This window comes from Marmota flaviventris, chromosome 9 (genome assembly GCF_047511675.1).
Source record: "Marmota flaviventris isolate mMarFla1 chromosome 9, mMarFla1.hap1, whole genome shotgun sequence".
NCBI classification, from domain to species: domain Eukaryota; kingdom Metazoa; phylum Chordata; class Mammalia; order Rodentia; family Sciuridae; genus Marmota; species Marmota flaviventris.
In genome coordinates, this window is record NC_092506.1 from 120,299,405 (window position 1) to 120,318,375 (window position 18,971).

Here is an 18,971-nt window from a genome sequence, read left to right on the forward strand (position 1 = left end):
AGGTTTAAGTTTATGGTTAGGTTTAGGTAAATTATTAGGCCAAGGGTTAAGGTTAGGGCTAGGATTAAACCTAGGGTTAGGGCTCTGGTTATGTCTAGATTTTGAGTTAGGTTAGAGCTATTTAGGAGTTGGGCTAATGTTAGAACTAGGGTTATGATTAATGCTAGTGTTAAGTTTAGCATTATGTCTAAATTTAGTGTGTAGATTACATTTAGGTTTAGGGTGATGATTAGAGATAGGGTTCATGTTACCATCAGACTCAGGATCAGTATTACTGATCAGAGTTAGGTATAGACTAGATTTAGGGCTTGGGTTAAGGCTAAGTGTAGGGTTAGGCTTTGTGTAATGTTTAGAATTAATCAGAATTAGGTATAGGTCTAATTTCAACTCTAGGATTATGCTTTGGTTATGGTTAGTGTTAGGGCTTTGTCACAGTTTTGTTTTACAGCTAGGGCTACTTTAGGATTAGTGATAGTGTTAACGCTAGTGGTATGGCAATTTTTAGGCTTATATTTATTGTTATTATTAGATCTATGTTTAGTGCATATGGCTACGTTTAGGGCTAAGATAAGGGCTAGTGTTAGGGTTATTAACGGATAGAGTTAGAACTAGAAATAGGGCTAGGGCGAGAGTTAGAATTAGTCTTAGGGCTATGGTTAGGGTTAGGTTTAGGGTTAGGGCTAAATTAAGGCTAGATTTAGGGCTAGGTTAGTTTTAGCCTTAGGCCTAGGGTTAAGGTTAGGTTTAGGGGAAGGGATGGGGTTATAGGTAGGTTGAGGGCTAGGGCGAGTGTTAGATTTAGGGCTAGAGCTAGGGTTAGGATTAAGTCTATGTTTAGTGCTACGATGAGGGTTTTTGTTAGGGCTAGGGCTAGGATTAGGGATAGGGCTATTGTCAGGTATAGATTTATGGTTAGTGTTAGTTTTAGGGTTAGGTTACAGCTAGGTCTAGTGTAAGGGTTAGGTTTAGCTAAGTATCAGGTTTAAAGCTAGGTGAATTATTAGGGTCAACGTCTGGGTAGGGTTTTGTTTTGGTTAAGTTTTATGGATAAGGATTGAATTATCTTTAGGGTTAGGGTTATGGATAGGGTAATGGATAGGACTGGGTTTAGGGTTCAGGTTAGGTTTATAGTAATGGATAGGGTTACTGTTAGCAATAGGGTTAGCATTACGCTTAGGATTAGCATATGAGTTAGGCTCATCTTTAGGGTAATGGATAGTGTTAGAGCTAAGTGTTAGAGCTAGGGATAAAGTTATGATTAGAGCTAGGGTTAGGGTTAGGCCCAGGGTTAGTGTCAGGCATAGTTTTAGGGTAAGTATTAGCATTTGAGCTAGAGTTAGGTCTTGGGCGATGGTTAGAGTTAGAGTCAGGGCTAGGGTTAAGTTTAGGTTTATATTTATTGTAAGGGTTAGAGTTTGAGCTAGGTTTAGGTCTAGGGCAAGTGTAGGATTAGGCTTAGGTGTAGGATTATAGTTAGGGTTACAATTAGGGCTAGGTTTAGGGTTAGGATAAGGGCTAGGTTTTGTGTGAGGTTTAGGGATAACATTAGGGCTATGGGAAATATACCAGCTAGGAATATGTTTATGGGTAGTTTTAGGGTCAGATTTATTGATATGTCTAGTGTAAGGGTGAGATTTTGGGTTAGGATATGGTTTAGAGCCAGAGTTTGTTTAGGGTTAAGGGTCATTGTTCAGGATTAAGTTAGGTTTAGGGTGAGTGCCAGAATTACGAGTAGTGTTGGGTCTAGGTATAGTGTTAGTCTTTAAGCTAGGTTATTGTTAGGGCTAGTCCTAGGTTTTTGTTTAGGGCTAGAGCTAGATTTATGACTATATTTAGGATTAGGTTTTGTCTAGTGTTACTGTTACTGTTAGGTTTAAGTATAGTTTTACCGGTATGGGAAGTATTAGTTTTCTGTTTAGTGTTAGGGTCAGGTTTAGACTTAGGGTTAGTGTTAGGGTCAGAATAAGGGTCAGGGTTAGGGTTAGGTTTCAAGCTAGAATAAGGTCTAGGATAGGACTAGTAATAGAGTTAGGGTTTGGGGTAGGTGAAGGATTAATTTTAAGACCATGGTAGCATTAGGGTTAGGGTTTAACTTAGGGAAAGGGATAGGAATTAAGGTAGGGTTAGGGTTAGAGTTATGTTTTAGGGCTAGGGTTAGGGTTATGATTAAAGTTAAAAAGTAGGTTTAGGTCTCAGATTCGGTCTAGTATTTGTGTTATCATTAGGACTATGTCTAATGAAAGAACTAGGTTTCTATTTAGGGTTATTTCTAGGGTTAGTGTTAGGGCAATGTTAAGAGCTAGGGTTAGTGTTAGGGGCCGAGTCAGTGTCAGGGTTATTTCTAGTGTTAGGGATAGGACTCAATTAGTGCTAGGTTTAGGACTAGGTGTAGCTTTAGGTTTTGGTTTAGGTTAAGGTTTAGGGTTATGGCTCGGTTTTGTTTTAGTTTTAGGGTAGATTTAGGGCTAGTTTTCCAATTTGAATTAGGGTTGGGTCTAGTGTTCAGGTGAGTTTATACTTAAGTTTAGTTTTAGATCCAGGTTCAAGCATTGGGTGAAGGTTAGAGCTAAGTTTGGGGCTAGGGATAGGCTTAGCTTTTGGGTTATGGTAAGGGTTATGTTTAGAACTAGGGATAGGGCTAGGGCAAGAGTTAGAGTTAGTCTTAGGGATAGGGATAGGGTTAGGTTTAGTGTTAGGCCTAAATTAGGGCTAGGAGTAGTGCTAGGGTTAGTGTTAGATTTAGGGCTAGGTTTAGGGCTAGTGTTAGGGTTAGCATTAAGGTTAGTGTAAGGTATGATATTACAGCTATGTTTACTGCTAGGACAAGGGATAAAATTAGGAATAGGGCTAGGGTTAAAAAAAAGTGTAGGATTAAGGCTAGGCTTAGAACTAGGATTAGGTCTAGAGATAGGGCTAATTTCAGACCTAGGGTTAAGGTTAGACTAATGTTAGGGATAGGGCTATTGCTCAGTTTTGTTTTAGAACTAGGCCTAGTGTTAGGGCTAGTTTTATGATTTGCGACAGCTTTAGGGCTAGTGGTAGGGTGAAGTTTAGGCTTAGATTATTGTTATGGTTAGATCTAGGTTTAGGGCTGTGGCTAGGGTTAAGGCTAAGGTTAGGGCTAGTGTTAGGGTTAGGAGAGGGTTAGAACTAGAAATAGGGCTAGGGCGAGAGTTGGAGTTAGTCTTTGGGCTAGGGTTAGGGGTAGGTTTAGGTTTAGGCCTAATTTAGGGCTAGGATTAACACTGGGGTTAGTGTTAAGATTAGGCCTAGGGTTTGGGCTAGTGTTAATGTTAGGGTTAGGATTAGGTTTAGTGGAAGAGATATGTTTATAGCTAGGTTTAGGGCTAGGGCAAGGGTTAGAATTAGGTTTAGGACTGAGGTTAGGTTTTGGGTTAAGATTAAGTTTGGTTTTGGGTTAAGCTGAGAGTTTTTGTTAGGGCAATGGCTAGGATTAGGGCTGGGGCTATTGTGAGGTATAGGGTCATGGTTAGTATTAGTTTTAGTGTTAGTTTATGGCTATGTCTAATATAAGGATTAGGTTTAACATAGGGGTCAGGTTTAGAGCTAGGTGTGTTATTAGGGTCAGGGTCCTGGTAGGGTTTGGTTTAGGTTAAGATTTAGGGTTAATGCTTGAATTAGCAGTGGGTTAGGTTTAGGGTTAGTGTAATGGATAGAATTAGATTTATGGATCCCATTAGGTTTAGAGTAATGGATAGGGTTAGTGTTAGCTCTAGGGTTGTCATTAGGCCTAGGGATAGCATTTGGGTTAGGCTTAACTTTAGGGTAATGGATAGCATTAGAGCTAAGGTTAGGGCTAGTCTTAAGGTTAGGTTTAGCATTAGTGTTAGGGTTAGGCCTAGGGTTAATATTAGGGTTAGTTTTAGGGTAAGTGTAGGCATTTGAGCTAGGGTTATGTCTAGGGCAAATTTTGGGTTTTGATTCAGGTCTAGGGTTAGGTTTAGGTTTAGGGTTATGTTTAGACTAAGGATTAAAGTTTGAGCTAGGGTTAGTTCTAGGGTGAGCATCAGCATTAGTGTTAGGTCTAAGGTTATGGTTAGGTTTATGATTAGTCTAGGTTTAGGGCTAGGATAAGGGCTAGGTTTTGTGTGATGTTTAGGGCTAACGTTAGGACTATGGGCAATGTAAGAGCTAGGGATATGGTTACGGCTACTGTTAGGATCAGGGTTATGGATAAGTCTAGTGTTAGGGTTAGGTTTTGGTTTAGTATAAGTTTTAGAGCTAGGGTTTCTTTTAGATTAACGGTCATCATTGGGTTAGGGTTAGTTTTATGGTTAGGGCCACAATTAGGACTAGCGTTTGGTCTTGTGATAGGTTTAGTCATTACATTAGGTTAAGGGTTATTGTTAGGGCTAGTGCTAGGTTTTTGTTTAGGGCTAAGGCTAGATTTATGACTCTATTTAGGATTAGGTTTGATCTACTGCTAGTGTTAACGTTAGGTTTAAGTATAGGTTTACCGGTAGGGGTAGTGTTAGGGTTCGGTTTAGGGTTAGGGTCAGGTTTAGATCTAAGGTTAGTGTTAGGGTCAGAATAAGTGTCAGGGTTTGGATTAGGGTTAAAGCTAGAATGAAGTCTAGGTTTAGGTCTAGTGATAGAGTTAGGGTTTGGGGTAGGCTAAGGATTAAGTTTAGGACTAGAGTAGCATTAGGGAGAGGGTTTTTCTCAGGGTAAGGCATAGGGTTAGAGGTACGATTAGGGTTAGGGTTAGAGTCAGGGCTCAGATTAGGGCTAGAATTTGTGTTAGCATTAGGGCTACAGCTAATGACAGAAGTAGTTTTCTGATTAGGGCTAGTTCTAGGGTTAGCATTATGGCAATGTTTAGAGCTATGGGGACTGTTAGGGTCTGACTCAAGGTCAGGGTTATTTTTATTGTTAGGGATAGGACTCAAAATAGAGCTAAGTTTAGGGATAGGTATAAAGTTAGTGTTTGGCTTAGGTTAAGGGTTAGGGCTAGGATTATGGCTCGGTTTTGTTTTAGGGCTAGGGTAGGGTTAGGGCTAGATTTCCAATGAACATTAGTTTTAGGGCTAGTGTTAGGGTGAGGTTTGGGCTTAAGTTTACGGTTTACAACCAGGTTTAGGGCTAGAGTGATGGTTAGAGTTGGGGTTGGGGCTAGGGATTTGGCTAGGTTTTGGGTTATGGTAAGGGATGGGTTTTGAACTTTGGATAGGGCTAGGGAGAGAGTTAGAGTTAGTTTTGGGGCTAGGGATAGAATTAGGTTTAGGATTAGGGTTAAATTAGGGCTAGGATTAGCCCTAGGGTTAGTGTTAGGTCTTGGCCTAGATTTAGGGCTAGATTTAGGGCTAGGTTTAGGGTTAGCGTTATAGTTAGGGTAAGATATGATGTTACAGGTATATTTTCGGCTAAGATATGGGATAAAATTAGGGTTAGGGCTCTGGTTAAAGTGAGGACTAAAATTAAGGCTAGGCTTAGCGCTAGGATTAGGGGTAGGGTTTGTGTTAGTGTTAGGGCTAGGATTAGGTCTAGGGCTAATGTCAGTTCTAGAGTTATGGTTAGGAATAATTTTACTTTTATGTTTATGGCAAGGTCTATTGTAAGTGTTAAGGTCAGGTTTACAGCTAGGGGTATTATTAGGGTCAGAGTCAGGGTTAGGGTATGGGTTAGGTTAAAGTTTAGGCTTAGGGCTAAAATTAGCATTAGGGTTAGTGTAATGGATATGTTTAGATTTCAGGTTCAGATTAGGTTTAGTATACTGGACAGGGTTAGGAGAAGGCATAGGGTTAGAATTATGCCTAGGGATAGAATTTGTTTGAAGATATGATTCAGGTAATGGATAGGATTAGAGCTACAGGTAGGACTAAGGTTATGTTTATGTTAGGGCTATGGTTAGAGTCAGGCCTATGGTTAGAACTTGCTTAGGGATATGGTTAGGGTAATGGATAAAATTATATCTAGGTTGAGGGCTAGTGTTATGCTTAGGAATTCGGCTATGGTTCGGTTTAGATTTTAGGTTAGGACAAGGTTTAGGTTTAGGGTTATGTTTAGGTTAAGTGTTAGGGCTAGGGATAGGATTAGGGCTACGATTAAATCTAGGGTTAGGGCTTGGATTAAGGCTAGGTTTTGGGTTAGGTCATGGTAGTGTAGGACTAGGCCAATGTAAGAACTAGGGTTACGGTTAGGGCTAGTATTAGGGTTAGTATTAGGACTAGGTCTAGTGTTTATATTATCTTTAGGTTTAGGGGGATGATTAGAGATAGGGTTAGTGTTAGGGTCAGAGTCAGGATCAGTGTTAATTTTAGGATTAGGAATAGGACTCAAATTAGGGTGAGTGTTAAGGCTAGGTGTAGGGTTAGGTTTTGTGTTAGGGTTAGGGTAAGAATTAGGGATAGGACTAATGTCAGGTCTAGGATTACGTTTAGATTAGGGTTAGGGTTGGGGCTACGGCTCAGTTTAGTTTTAGAGCTAGGGCTAGGGTTAGGGCTAGTTTTAGGATTAGAGATAGCATTAGGGCTAGTAGTAATTTGAGGTTAAATCTTATATTAATTGTTATGGTTAGATCTAGGTTTAGGACTAGGGCTATTGTTAGGGCTAAATTTAGGGCTAGTGTTATGGTTATGATAACAGATAGGGTTACAACTAGAAATAGGGCTTGGGTGATAGTTAGAATTAGTCTTAGGGCTAGGGATAAGGGTGGGTTTAAGGTTAGGGCTAGGATTAGCGCTAGGGTTAGTGTTAGTATTAGGGCTAGGTTAGAGTTAGTGTTAGTGCTAGCGATAGAGTTAGGTTTAGGGAAAAAGGAATGGGGATAAAGCTAGGTTTAGGGATAGAGCCAGAGTAGAATTAGCATTATGGCTAGGTTAGGGTTCGGGTTAGATTAAGGCTACTTTAAGGGCTATGTTTGAGGGTTTGTGTTAGGGCTAGGGCTAGGATTAGGGATAGGGCTAATGTCATGTCTAGGGATTTGTTTAGGAATAGTTTTAGGGTTAGGTTATGGCTAGGTCTAGTGTAAGGTTTACATTTAGGGTAAGGGTCAGGTTTAGAGTTAGGCATATTATTAGGGTCAGGGTCGGTTAGGGTTTGGTTGAGTTTAAGGTTTAGAGTTGAGGGTTGAATTAGGATTAGGGTTAGGGTTAGAAGTATGGTAATGGATAGGGTTAGGTTTAGGGTTCAATTTAAGCTTAGAGTAATGGATAGGGTTAGTGTTAGTGATAGGGTTAGTGTAATTCCTAGGGTTAGCATAAGGCTTAGGGTTAGCATTTGAGTTAGTCTTATTTTTAGGTTAATGCATAAGGTTAGAGGTAAGGTTAGTGCTAGGGTTAAGGTTAAGATTAGGGCTTGGGTAAGGTTTAGGCCTAGGATTAGTGTCAGGGTTAGGTTTAGGGTAAGTGTTAGAATATGAGTTAGGGTTAGAGCTAAGGTGATGTTTAGGATTAGAGTCAGGGCTAGGGTTATGGTTAGGGTTATGATTTGAGCTAGGTTAAGCGCTAGGATAAGGCTATGTTTGTGTGGTGTTTATGGCTAGCATTAGGGCTATTTTTTAGGATTAGAGATGGGTTAGAGTTAGGGCCAAAATTAGGATTAGTGTTGGGTCTAGGGATAGGGTTAGTTTTTGGGTTAGGTTAAGGGTTATTTTTAGGGCTACTGCAAAGTTTTTGTTTAGGGCTAGGGCTAGATTTATGACTATATTTAGGATTAGGTTTGGTCTAGTTCAAGTGTTACTGTTAGGTTTAGGTACAGGGTTACTGGTAGATGTAGTGGTAGGGTCCAGTTTAGGGTTAGTGTGAGGTTTAGGGTTAGTCTAAATAAGTGTCAGCATTTGGGTTAGAGTTACAACTAGAAAGAAGGCTAGGGTTAGGACTAGTAATAGAGTTGGGGATTGAGGTAGGCTAAGGATTAGGGTTAGGACTAGGTAACATTAGGGTGAGGGTTTGGCTTAGGGAAAGGGATGGGTTTAGAGGTAGGATTAGGTTTAGGGTTAGCTTTAGGGCTAGGGTTAGGGTTAGGGTTAGTCTAAGGGGTAAACCTAGGTTTAGAGCTTGGATTAGCGCTAGGATTTGTGTTAGCTTCAGGGCTAAGGCTAACGATAAAACTTGGTTTATTTTTAGGGCTAGTTGTAGGGTTACTGTTAGGGCAATGAATAGAGCTAGAGTTAGTGTTGGGATCCGAGTCAGGGTAAGAGTTACTTCTAGGTTTAGGTTTAGCACTCAAATTATGGCAAGGTTTAGGGCTAGGTTTAGTGTTACTGTTTGGTTTAGGTTAAGAGTTAGGGTTAGGTTTATGGCTCAGTTTTGTTTTAGGACTAGGTTACTCTTAGCACTAGTTTTCAAATTAGCATTAGGGACAGGGCTAGTGTTAGGTTGAGCTTTAGGCTTAAGGTTAGGGTTATATTAACTTTTAGGGCTAGGGCAAAGTTAGGGCTAAGGTTGGGGCTAGGGATTGGGCTAGAGTTTGAGTTATGGTAAGGGATAGGTTTAGAACTATAAATAGGGCTAGGGTGAGAGAGCTATTCTTAGGGCTAGGAATAGGGTTAGGTTTAGCATTAGTGCTAAATTAGGGCTAGGTTTAGTGCTAGGATTAGTGTTAAATTTAGGCCTAGTTTTAGTGCTATGTTTAGTGTAAAATATGATGTTACAGCTAGGCTTTGGGCTAGGTCAAGGGACAAAATTTGGGATAGAGATAGGGTTAAGGTTATGGTTAGGATTAAGGCTAGGCTTAGTGCTAGAATTAGGGCTAGGATTTGTGTTAGGGTTAGGACTAGAATTATGGCTAGTGCTAATGTCAGGTCTAGGGTTATGGTTAGGATTGTTTTAGGTTTATAGCCAGATGTATTGTAATGGTTAGGTTGGATGTTACGGTCAGCTTTGCAGCTAGGGTATTATTAGGGTAGGAATCAGGGTTAGGGTATGTTTTAGGTTAAGGTTTAGGGTTAATGCTCTAGTTAGCATTAGAGTTAATGTTAGGGTTAGGGTAATGGATATGGTTAGGTTTAGGGTTCAGTTTAGGTTTAGGGTAATCGACAGACTTAGGGTTAGGGATAGTGTTAAGGTTAGGCCTAAGGATAGAATTCAGTTAGGGTTATGGTTAGGGTAATTGATAAAATTAGAGCTACAGTTAGGGCTAGGGTTATTGTTAAGTTAGGGCTATGGTTAGTGTTAGGCCTAGGGTTAGAATTCTGTTAGGGTTAAGTTTAGTGTAATAAATAAGATTAGAGCTAGGTTTAGGGTTGGGTATATTTAGGATTAGGGCCATGGTTCAGGCTAGTTCAATGTTTAATTTTTGAGCTAGTTTTAGGTTAAGTGATAGGGCTAGAGTTAGGATTAGGGATCAGATTAGGACTAGGTTTTTCTTTAGGTTATGTATAAGGTAGGACTACGGCTATGATAAGAACTAGGTTTAAGATTAAGTTTAGTTTTAGAGATAGCATTAGGCCTAGGTCAACGTCTAGTTTTTAGATTAGGTTTAGGTATAGGAATATGATTAGAGATAGGGTTAGTGTTTGAGTTATAGTCAGGATCAGTGTTAATGATCAGAGTTAGGGATAGGATTAGAATTTGGGCTAGGATTAAGGCTAGGTGTTGGGTTATGTTTGGTGTTAGGGTTAAGAAAAGAATTAGGGATAGGGCTAATGTCAGGTCTAGCATTACTGTTAGGCTAGGGTTAGGGTTAGGGCTAAGGCACAGTTTTGTTTTAGAGCAAGGGCTAGGGTTAGGGCTAGTTTTAGGATTAGAGATAGTGTTAAGGCTAGTGGTAGAAGGAAATTTAGGCTTAGATTTATTGTTATGGTTAGATCTAACTTTAGAGCTTGGGCCTGCATTAGGATTAAGGTTAGGGCTAGTGTTAGGGTTACGGTAACGGATAGGGTTAAAACTAGATATAGGACTGGGGTGCCATTAGAGTTATTCTTTGGGCTAGGGTTAGGGATAGCTTAAGGTTTAGGGCTAAATTAGGGCTAGGATTAGCACTAGGGTTAAAGTTAGCATTAGGCCTAGGGTTAGGGCTAGGGTTATGGTAGTGTTAGTGTTAGGGTTAGGGTTAGATTTAGGGGAAGGGATGGGTTTATAGGTAGGTTTAGAGCTAGGGTTCGGGTTAGAATTTGATTTACCGCTAGGGTTAGGGTTCGGGTTAGGACTAATGCTAGGTGTAGTGCCGGGATGAGGGTATGTGTTAGGGCTAGGGCTAATATCAGGTCTAGTTTCAAAGTGAGTGTATTTTTTTTTTTTAATTGTTAGGTTACGGCTAGTTGTAGTGTAATGATTAGGTTTAGGGTAAGTGTCAGGTTTAAAGCTAGGTGTTTTATTAGGGTCAGGGTCCGGGTATGGTTTGGTTTAGGTTAAGATTTAGGGTTAATTATTGTATTAGCATTAGGGTTCGGTTTAGGATTAGGGTAATGGATAGGGTTAGTTTCAGGACTAATGTCAGAGTAATGGTTAGGGTTATTGTTAGTGATAGGGTTAGCCTTAGGCCTAGGGTTAGCTTTTGGTTTAGGCTAATCTTTAGGGTAATAGATAGGGTTAGAGCTAAGGTTATGGATAGAGTTAAGGTTATGATTATGGCTTGGGTTAGGGTTAGGCATAGGGTTAGTGTCAGGGTTAGTTTTGGGTTAGTTTTAGGGTAAGTATTAGTGTTTGAGCTAGGGTTAGGTCTAGGGCAAGGGTTAGGGTAAGAAACAGGGCTAGGGTTAGGGTTAGGGTTAGTGTTATGATTAAGGAAAGGGTTAGAGTTTGAGCTAGGTTTAGGTCTAGGTAGAGGGTTAGGATTAGTGTTAGGTCTAGGGTTCCAGTTATGGTTACAATTAGGGCTAGGTTTAGGGCTAGGATAAGAACTAGGTTTGTGTGATGTTTATGGCTAGTGTTAGTGCTGTGGGTAATGTAAGAGCTTGAGTTATGATTATGGCTAGTTTTAGTGTTAGGGTTATGGATAAGTCTAGTGTTAGGGTTAGGTTTTGGGTTAGGATAAGGTTTAGAGCTAGGGTTTGTGTTAGGGTATGTGTCAGTGTTTGGGTTAGGGTTAGGGCCAGATTTAGGAATAGTGTTGGGTCTAGGGATAGGGTTTGTCTTTGTGTTAGGTTAAGGGTTATTTTTAGGGCTAGTTCAAGGTTTTTGTTTAGGTCTAGGGCTAGATTTATGACTCTATTTAGGATTAGGTTTCGTCTAGGGCTAGTGTTACTGTTAGGTTTATGTATAGGTTTACTGGTGGGGTAGATTTAGGAGCCAGTTTAGGGTTAGTGTCAGGTTTAGATCTAGGGTTAATGTTTGGGTCAGAATAAGGGTCAGGGTTTGGGTTAGGGCTTGAGCTAGAATGAGACCTAGGTTTAGGAATAGTAACAGTGGTAGATTTTGGGTTAGGCTAAGGATTAGTGTTAGGACTACGGTTGCATTAGGGTGAGGATTAGGCTTAGGGCAAGGGATAGGATTAGAGGTAGGGTTAGGCTTAGGGTTAGAGTTAAAATTAGGGCTTTGGTTAAGATTAGAAAGAGGATTAGAGTGAGGTGTAGGTTTAGGTTTAGGGTTAGTTTTACCATTACGGGTAGTTTAGGTGTAGTGTTAGCATTAGTGTTAGGGTTAGTGTTAGTGTTATGGTTAAAGTAAGGGTTAGGGATATGGTTACTGTTAGGTTTAGGGTTAGGCTTAGGGTTAGGTTTAGTGATAGGATTAGTGTTTGGGTTAGGTAAGTGTTAGTATTAGGGTTAGGTTTTGTATTAAAGTTAGTGCTAGGTTTCAGTTTAAGTTTAGGGTCTGGGTAAGGGTTAGGGTTGGGATTAGTTTCAGGGTTAGTGTTAGGGATAGGGTTAGGTTTAGGGTTAGCTTTAGTGTTGGTGTTAGGGTTAGGGAGAGTGTTAGGGTTAGGGATAGGTTTAGGGTTGGGGCTAAGTTTAGGGTTAGGGATAGTGTTACAGTTAGGGTTAGGTTTAGGGTTCATTTTGGGTTGAGGATTAGGGTTAGGTTTAAGGTCAGTTTTAGGGTTAGGGTTAGTGTTAGCATTTGGGTTAAGTTTAGGTTTAGTTTTAGAGTTAGGGTTAGGGTTAGGTTAGAATTTGTTTTCATATGAGGGATATGGTTTGTGTTAGGGTAAGGGTTAGGTTTATGGTTAGGATTAGGGTTAAATTGAGGCTTAGGATTAGGTTTAGGTTTAGTTTAAGGGTTACTTGTAAGTTATGGTTAGTGTCAGAGTAAGGTTTAGAATTAGTGTTAGGTTTAGGTTTAGGTTTAGGGTTTGTTTTAGGGTAAGGCTTGGGTGAGGGTTAGGGGTAGGGTTAGGTTTAGGATTAGGTTCAGTGTTAGTGTTAGTGTTAGGGTTAGGGTCAGGAATAGTGTTAGGGTTAGGGATAGGTTTAGGGTTTCTTTTAGGTTTAGGGTTAGAATTAGGGTTAGGGATAGTGTTATAGTTCGGGTTAGGCCTATTGTTAGGGTGAGGGTTAGTTTTATATTTAACATTAGTTTTGGGGTTAGGGTTAGGGTTAGTGTTCAAGTTAGGTTTAAGGTTAGTTTTAGAATTAGTGTTAGCGTTTCAGTTAGGGTTAGTGTTAAGCTTAACATTCAGGTAAGAATCATGGTTTGTGTTAGGATGAGGGTTAGGTTTAGGTTTTGTGTTAGGTTTGAGTTAAAATTACGGTTTTGATTATGATTAGAAAGAATGTTAGAGTGAGGTGTAGGGTTAGATTTAGGGTTAGTTTTTGGATTAGGGGTAGTTTAGGTATAGTATTAGCATTATGGTTAGGGTTAGTGTTAGTTTCAGGGTTTAAGTAAGGGTTAGGGATAGGGTTACTCTTAGGTTTAGAGTTAGGCTTAGGGTTAGGGTTAGTGATAGGGTTAGTGTTGTGTTTAGGGTTAGTTTTAGGATAAGGGTTAGGGTTAGTGTTAGAGTTAGAGTTAGGCTTAGGGTTAGTGTAAGGGTTAGGGTTAGGATTAGATTCAGGGTTAGTGTTATGGTTAGGGTTAGGTTTAATGTTATCTTTAGTGTTAGTGTTAGGGTTAGGGTTAGGAAGAATATTAGGGCTAGGGTTAGGTTTCGGATTAGGGCTAAGGTTAGGGTTAGGGTTAGTGTTACTCTTAGTGTTAGGGTTAGGTTTCATTTTAGGTTTAAAGTTAGGGTTATGTTTAGGATTAGTTCTAGGATTAGGCTTAGGGTTAGGTTTCGGGTAAGGTTTAGGTTTAGTTTTAGAGTTAGGGTTAGTGTTAGTATTAGGGTTAATGTTAGGATTAGAGTTCATGTGAGAGATGTGTTATGTGTTAGGGTAAGTGTTAAGGTTATGGTTCGGATTAGGGTTAGAGTGTGGCTTAGGGTTAAGTTTAGGGTTAGTTGAAGGGTTACTTGTAGGTTAGGGTTAGTGTTAGGTTAAGGGTTAGGATTAGTGTTAGGGTTAAAGTTAGGGTTTGTGTTAGGGTAAGGTTTAGGGTGAGGGTTAGTGGTAGGGTTAGGTTTAGGGTTAGGTTCAGTGTTAGGATTAATGTTAGGGTTAGAGTTAAGAATAGTGTTAAGGTTACAGAATTGTTTAGGTTTACTTTTAGGTTTAGGGATAGAATTAAGTTTAGGGATAGTGCTATGGTTAGAGTTAGGTTTATGCTTAGGGTTAGTGTTAGGGTTAGATTTATGTTTATGTTTAAGTATAGTTTTTGGTTTAGGGTTAGGTTTGGTGTTCAAGTTAGGGTTAGGGTGAGTTTTAGAATTAGCTTTAGGGATTCAGTTAGGGTTAGTGGTAAGCTTAGTGTTCGGGTAAGAATTATGGTAGTGTTAGGGTAAGGGATAGGTTTAGGTTTTGTGTTAAGTTAGAGTTGAAATTAGGGTTTTGGTTACTTTTAGAAAGAACATTAGATTGAGGCATAGAGTTAGGGTTACTGGTACTTTATGTATAGTGTTAGCATTAGGGTTAGGGCTAGTGTTAGGGTTAAAGTAAGGGTTACGGATAGGGTTACTGTTAGGTTTATGGTTAGGATTAGGGTTAGGGTTAGTGATAGGGTTAGTTTTGGTGTTAGAGTTAGGGGTAATGATAGTATTAGGGTTAAGTTTAGTGTTAGTGTTAGGTTTAGGGTTAGGTTTAGGGGTAGTGCAAGGGTTAGGGTTAGGATTAGTTTCAGGGTTAGTGTTAGGATTAGTGTTAGGTTTATGTTTAGCTCTAGTGTTAGTGTTAGGGTTATTGAGAGTATTAGGGTTAGGGATAGGTTTAGGGTTAGGGCTAAGGTTGGGGGTAGGTTTAGTGTTACATTTAGGGTTGGGATTAGTTTTTTTTTTTTTTTTTATTTTAGGGTTAGGCTTAGGGTTATATTTAGGGTTAGTTCTAGGGTTAGGGTTGGAGTTAAGGTTAGGTTTAGGTTTAGTTTTAGTGTTAGGGTTAGGGTTAGGGTGAGGATTAGTGTTCATATGAGGGAAATGGTGTGTGTTAGGATAAGCATTAGGTTCATGGTTAAGATTAAGTTTAGAGTGAGGTTTTGGTTTAGGGTTAGGGTTATTTTAAGGGTTACTTGTAGATTAGGGATCGTGTTAGGGTCAGGGTTAGGATTAGTGTTAGGATAAGGTTTAGAGTGAGTGTTATGGGTAAGGTTAGGTTTAGGGTTAGATTCTGTGTTAGTGTTTGTTTTAGGGTTAGCCTTAGGGATAGTGTTATGGTTAGGGATAGGATTAGGGTTATTTTTAGTTTTAATGTTAGAATTAGGGTTAAGGTTAGTGTTATGGTTATGTTTAAGGGTAGTGGTAGGGTTTGGATTATGTTCATGGTTAAGGTTAGTTTTGGGGTTAGGGTTAGGGTTAGGGATGTGGTAAGGGTTAGGGTTAGTTTTAGAAATGTTGTTAGGGTTTGGGTTAAGGTTAGTGTTAAGGTTAGTGTTAGGGTAAGAATTACGGTTTGTGTTAGGGCAAGGGTTAGGTTTAGGTTTTGTGTTAGGGTTAGAGTTAAAATTAGGGTTTTGGTTATGATTGGAAAGAGGGATAGAGTGAGCCTTAGGGTTAGCTTTAGGGTTAGTTTTAGGTTTACGGGTAGTTTAGGTATAGTGTAAGCGTAAGGGTTAGGTTTAGTGCTACAGTTAGGGTTAAAGTAAGAGTCATAGATAGAGCTAGTTTTAAGTTTAGAGTTAGGCCTAGTTTTAGGGTTAATAATAGGGTTATTGTTGGGGTTATGATTAGTGTTAGAATTAGGGTTAGGTTTAGTGTTAGGGTTATTATTAGGTTTAGGGTTAGGTAAGAGTTAGGGTTAGGGATAGGGTTCAGTTAAGGTTAGGGTTAGTGTTAGGTTTAGGGTTAGAGTTAGGGTTAGGGTTAGGTTTAGTTTTAAGGTCTAGGGATAGTTTTATGGTTAGTGTAACGGTTAGAGTTAGGGTTAGGTTTAGGTAAGTGTTAGGGCTAGGTTTGTGGTTAGGGTTAGTGTAAGGATTAGTGTCCAGGATAGGATTAGTTTTAATGTTAGAGTTAGTGGTAGGTTAAGGGTTATGCTTAGAATTATGGTTAGGGTTAGTGTTATGGTTCATGTAGTGTTAATGTTATAATTAGGGTTATGTTACGTTTAGGGTTAGTGTTAGAGGTAGTGGTAGTGTTAGTGTTAGCGTTAGTGTAAGTAAAACTTAGGGTTCATATTTAGGGTTTTGTTTAGATTATGTTTAGGGTTATGTTTTGTGTTAGGGATTTTGTTAGGGTTATGGTAATGGTTAGGGTTAGTGTTATGTTAGGTTTAGGGTTAGAGTTAGTGTTAGGATTACTGTAAGGGATAGTGTTAGGTTAGGGTTAGGGTTATAGTGAGGGTTAGTGTTAGGTTTAGGGTTAGTTTAAAGGTTACTTGTAGGTTTGTGTTAGTGTTAGGGTAAGTGTTAGAATTAGTGTTAGGGTTAGGGTTAGGATTTGTGTTAGGGTAAGGTTTAGAATTAGGGTTATGAGTAGGGTTAGGTTTAGATTTAGATTCAGTGTTAGTGTTAGTTTTAGGGTTAGATTTAGGGATAGTGTTAAGATTAGGGATAGGATTAACATTACTTTTAGTTTTAGGTTTAGAATTAGGGTTAAGATTAGTGTTATTATTAAGATTAGGTTTAGGGTTAGTGTTAGGGTTAGGGTTATGTTTACATTTAAGGTTAGTTTTGGGGTGAGGTTTGGGGTTAGGGTTCTGGTTAGATTTAGGTTTAGGTTTAGAAATTGGGTTATGGTTTGGGTTAGGGTTAGTGTTAAGGTTAATGTTAGGGTAAGAATTATGGTTTGTGTTAGGGTAAGGTTTAGGTTTTGTGTTAGGGTTAGAGTTAAAATTAGGGTTTTGGTTATGATTGGAAAGAGGGTTAGTGTGACACATAGGGTTAGGGTTAGGATTAGTTATAGGGTTATGGGTAGTTTAAGTTTAGTGTTAGCATAAGGGTTAGGTTTAGTGTTAAGGTTAGAGTTAAATTAAATGTCAGGAATAGTGTTAATGTATGCTTTAGAGTTAGGTTTAGGGTTAGGGTTAGTAATAGGGTTATTGTTGGGGTTTGGTTAGTGTTAGGATTAGGGTTAGGTTTAGTGTTAGGGTTTGTGTTAGGTTTAGGATTAGGCTGAGGGTTAGGTAATGGTTAGGGTTATGGTTCAGTTAGGGTTAGGGTAAGTGTTAGATTTAGGGTTCGGGTTAGGTTTAGGGTTAGTTATTTAGTTAGGTTTAGTGTTAGTGTTAGGGATAGATTTGTGGTTGCTATTATGGTTAGAGTTAGGTTTAGGATTAGGAAAGTGTTAGGGCTAGGTTTATGTTTAGGTTTAGTGTAAGGATTAGTGTTAGTGATAGGATTAGATTTAGTGTTAGCGTTAAGGTTAGAGTAAGGGTTAGTGTTAGGTTAAGTGTTAGGGTTAGGGTTATGGTTAGGGTTAGTGTTATGGTTCATGTAGTATTATTTTTATGGTTAGGGTTATTTACGTTTAGGGTTAGTGTTAGTGTTAGGGTTAGTTTTAGTGGTAGTGGTAGTGGTAGTGTTAATGTTAGTGTTAGTGTTAGGGTTAGTGTTAGGTAAAAGTTAGGGTTGGTGTTTAGGGTTATATTTAGGTTATGTTTAGGTTTTGTTTTTGGTTAGGGATTGTGTTAGGGTTATTGTTATGATTAGGTTAGGGTTACATTAGGTTTAGGGTTAGGTTTAGGGTTAGGATTACTGTAAGGGAAAGTATTAGGTTAGGGTTAGGGTTAGACTTAGGTTTAGTGCTATGGTTATTGCTAATTTTAGGGTTAGTGTTAGGGTTAAGGTTAGGTTTAGGTTAGTGTTAGTGTTAGGATTAGTGTTAGGGTGAGTTTTAGGATTAGGTGTAGCATTTGTGTTAGGGTTACAGTTAGGATTATGTTTTGGGTTATGGTTAGGGTCAGGATTTGCGTTAGGTTTAGTTTATGGTTAGGTTAGGTTTAGGCCAGGGTTAAGGTTAGTGTTAGAGTTCGGGTAAGGCTTAGGATTAGGGTCAATATTAAAGTTAGGTTAAGGTTTAGGGTTAGGTTAGGGTTAGGGTTAGTTTTAGGGTTTGTGTTAGGGTTAAGGTTAGGGTAAGTGGTAGCTCTAGGTTTATGGTTAGGGTTATGTTTAGGGTTAGCATAGATTTAGGGTTACGGTTATATTTTGTTTTAGAGTTAGTGTTAAGATTATGGTTATGTTTAGGGATAGCTTTAATTTTAGGGTCAGGTTTAGAGATATTGTTATGGTTAGGTTTAGGTTTAGGATTAGCATTAGGGTTATAGTTAGGATTAGTTTTAGTGTTAGGGTTAGTTTTAGGGTTAGGGTTATGGTTTCTTTTAAGGTTATGATTAGGGTTACAGTAGGGCTTGTGTTAGGATTAGGTTTAGGGTTAGTGTTAGTGTTAGGTTTAGGGTTACGATTAGGGTAGAATTTAGGATTAGGTTTAGGTTTACAGTTAGAGTTAATGTTAATGTTAGGGTTAGGGTTAGTGTCAAAAGTAGTATTTAGTTTAGTGTAAGGTTTACCGTTAGGGTTTGTGTAGGTGTTATGCTTAGCGTTATAGTTAGGGTTATGATACAGGTTAGGATTAAGGTTAGAGTTAGGTTGAGGTTTAGTGTTAGGTTAGGCTTAGGTTTAAGTTTAGGGTTAAAAATAGTTTTAGGGTTAGGGTTAGTGTTAGGTTTAAGATTAGTGTTAGGATTAGGGTTAGGGTTTGGGTTACATTAGGGTTAGTGTTAGGGTTACAGTTCGTGTTAGGTTTAGGATTACAGTTTGTGTTAGTTTTCGGTTTAGGGTTAGGGTTAGGGTTAGTGTTAGGTATAGGTTTAGGGTTACGGTTATAATTAGCTTAGGACAGAGTTAAGGGTCATGATAGTGTTAGGGTTAGGGTTACGGTTAGATTAGTTTTATGGTTAGAGTTAGGGTTAAGGTTAAATTTAGTGTTTGGGTTAAGGTTAGAGTTAGGTTTAGGTTTTGTGTTAGGGTTAGGGTTAGTGTTAGGTTTCAAATTAGTGTTAGGGTGAGGCTTGGGTTAGTGTCAGGGTTAGGTTTAGATTTAGAGTTAGATTTAGGGTTGAATTTAGGGTTAGTGTTAGGTTAAGGTTAGTATTTGGTTTAGGGTTTATGTTAAGGTTAGGGTTAGGGTTAGTGTTAAGATGAGGTTCAGTGTTAGAGTTGGGTTTGGGTTAGAAGAAGGGTTAGGTTTCATGTTTTTTTTAGGGTTAGGGTTATTGTTAATTTTAGGGGGAGGGTTAGATTTAGGGTTAGGGTTAGTTTTAGTGTTAGGTTAGTGTTAGGGTTATGGTTAGTGTTAGTGTAAGTGTTAAGTCTAGGGTTAGGGATAGAATTATGTATGGTTAGGGTTAATGTGATTGTTAGAGACAGTGTTACAGTTAGAGTAAGGGTTAGGTTTAGGGTTAGGCTTAGGGTTAGTGTTAGATTTAGGGTTAGGGTTAAGTTTAGTGTTAGGGCTAGCATTCGGATTAGTAATAGTGTTTGGTTTATCTTAAGTTTTAGGGTTAGCATTAGGTTTAGGGATAGTTTTAGGGTTAGTATTATAGTTAGTTTTCTGATTAGGGTTAGTGTTAAAATTAGGGTTAGGGTTAGGGCATGGTTACT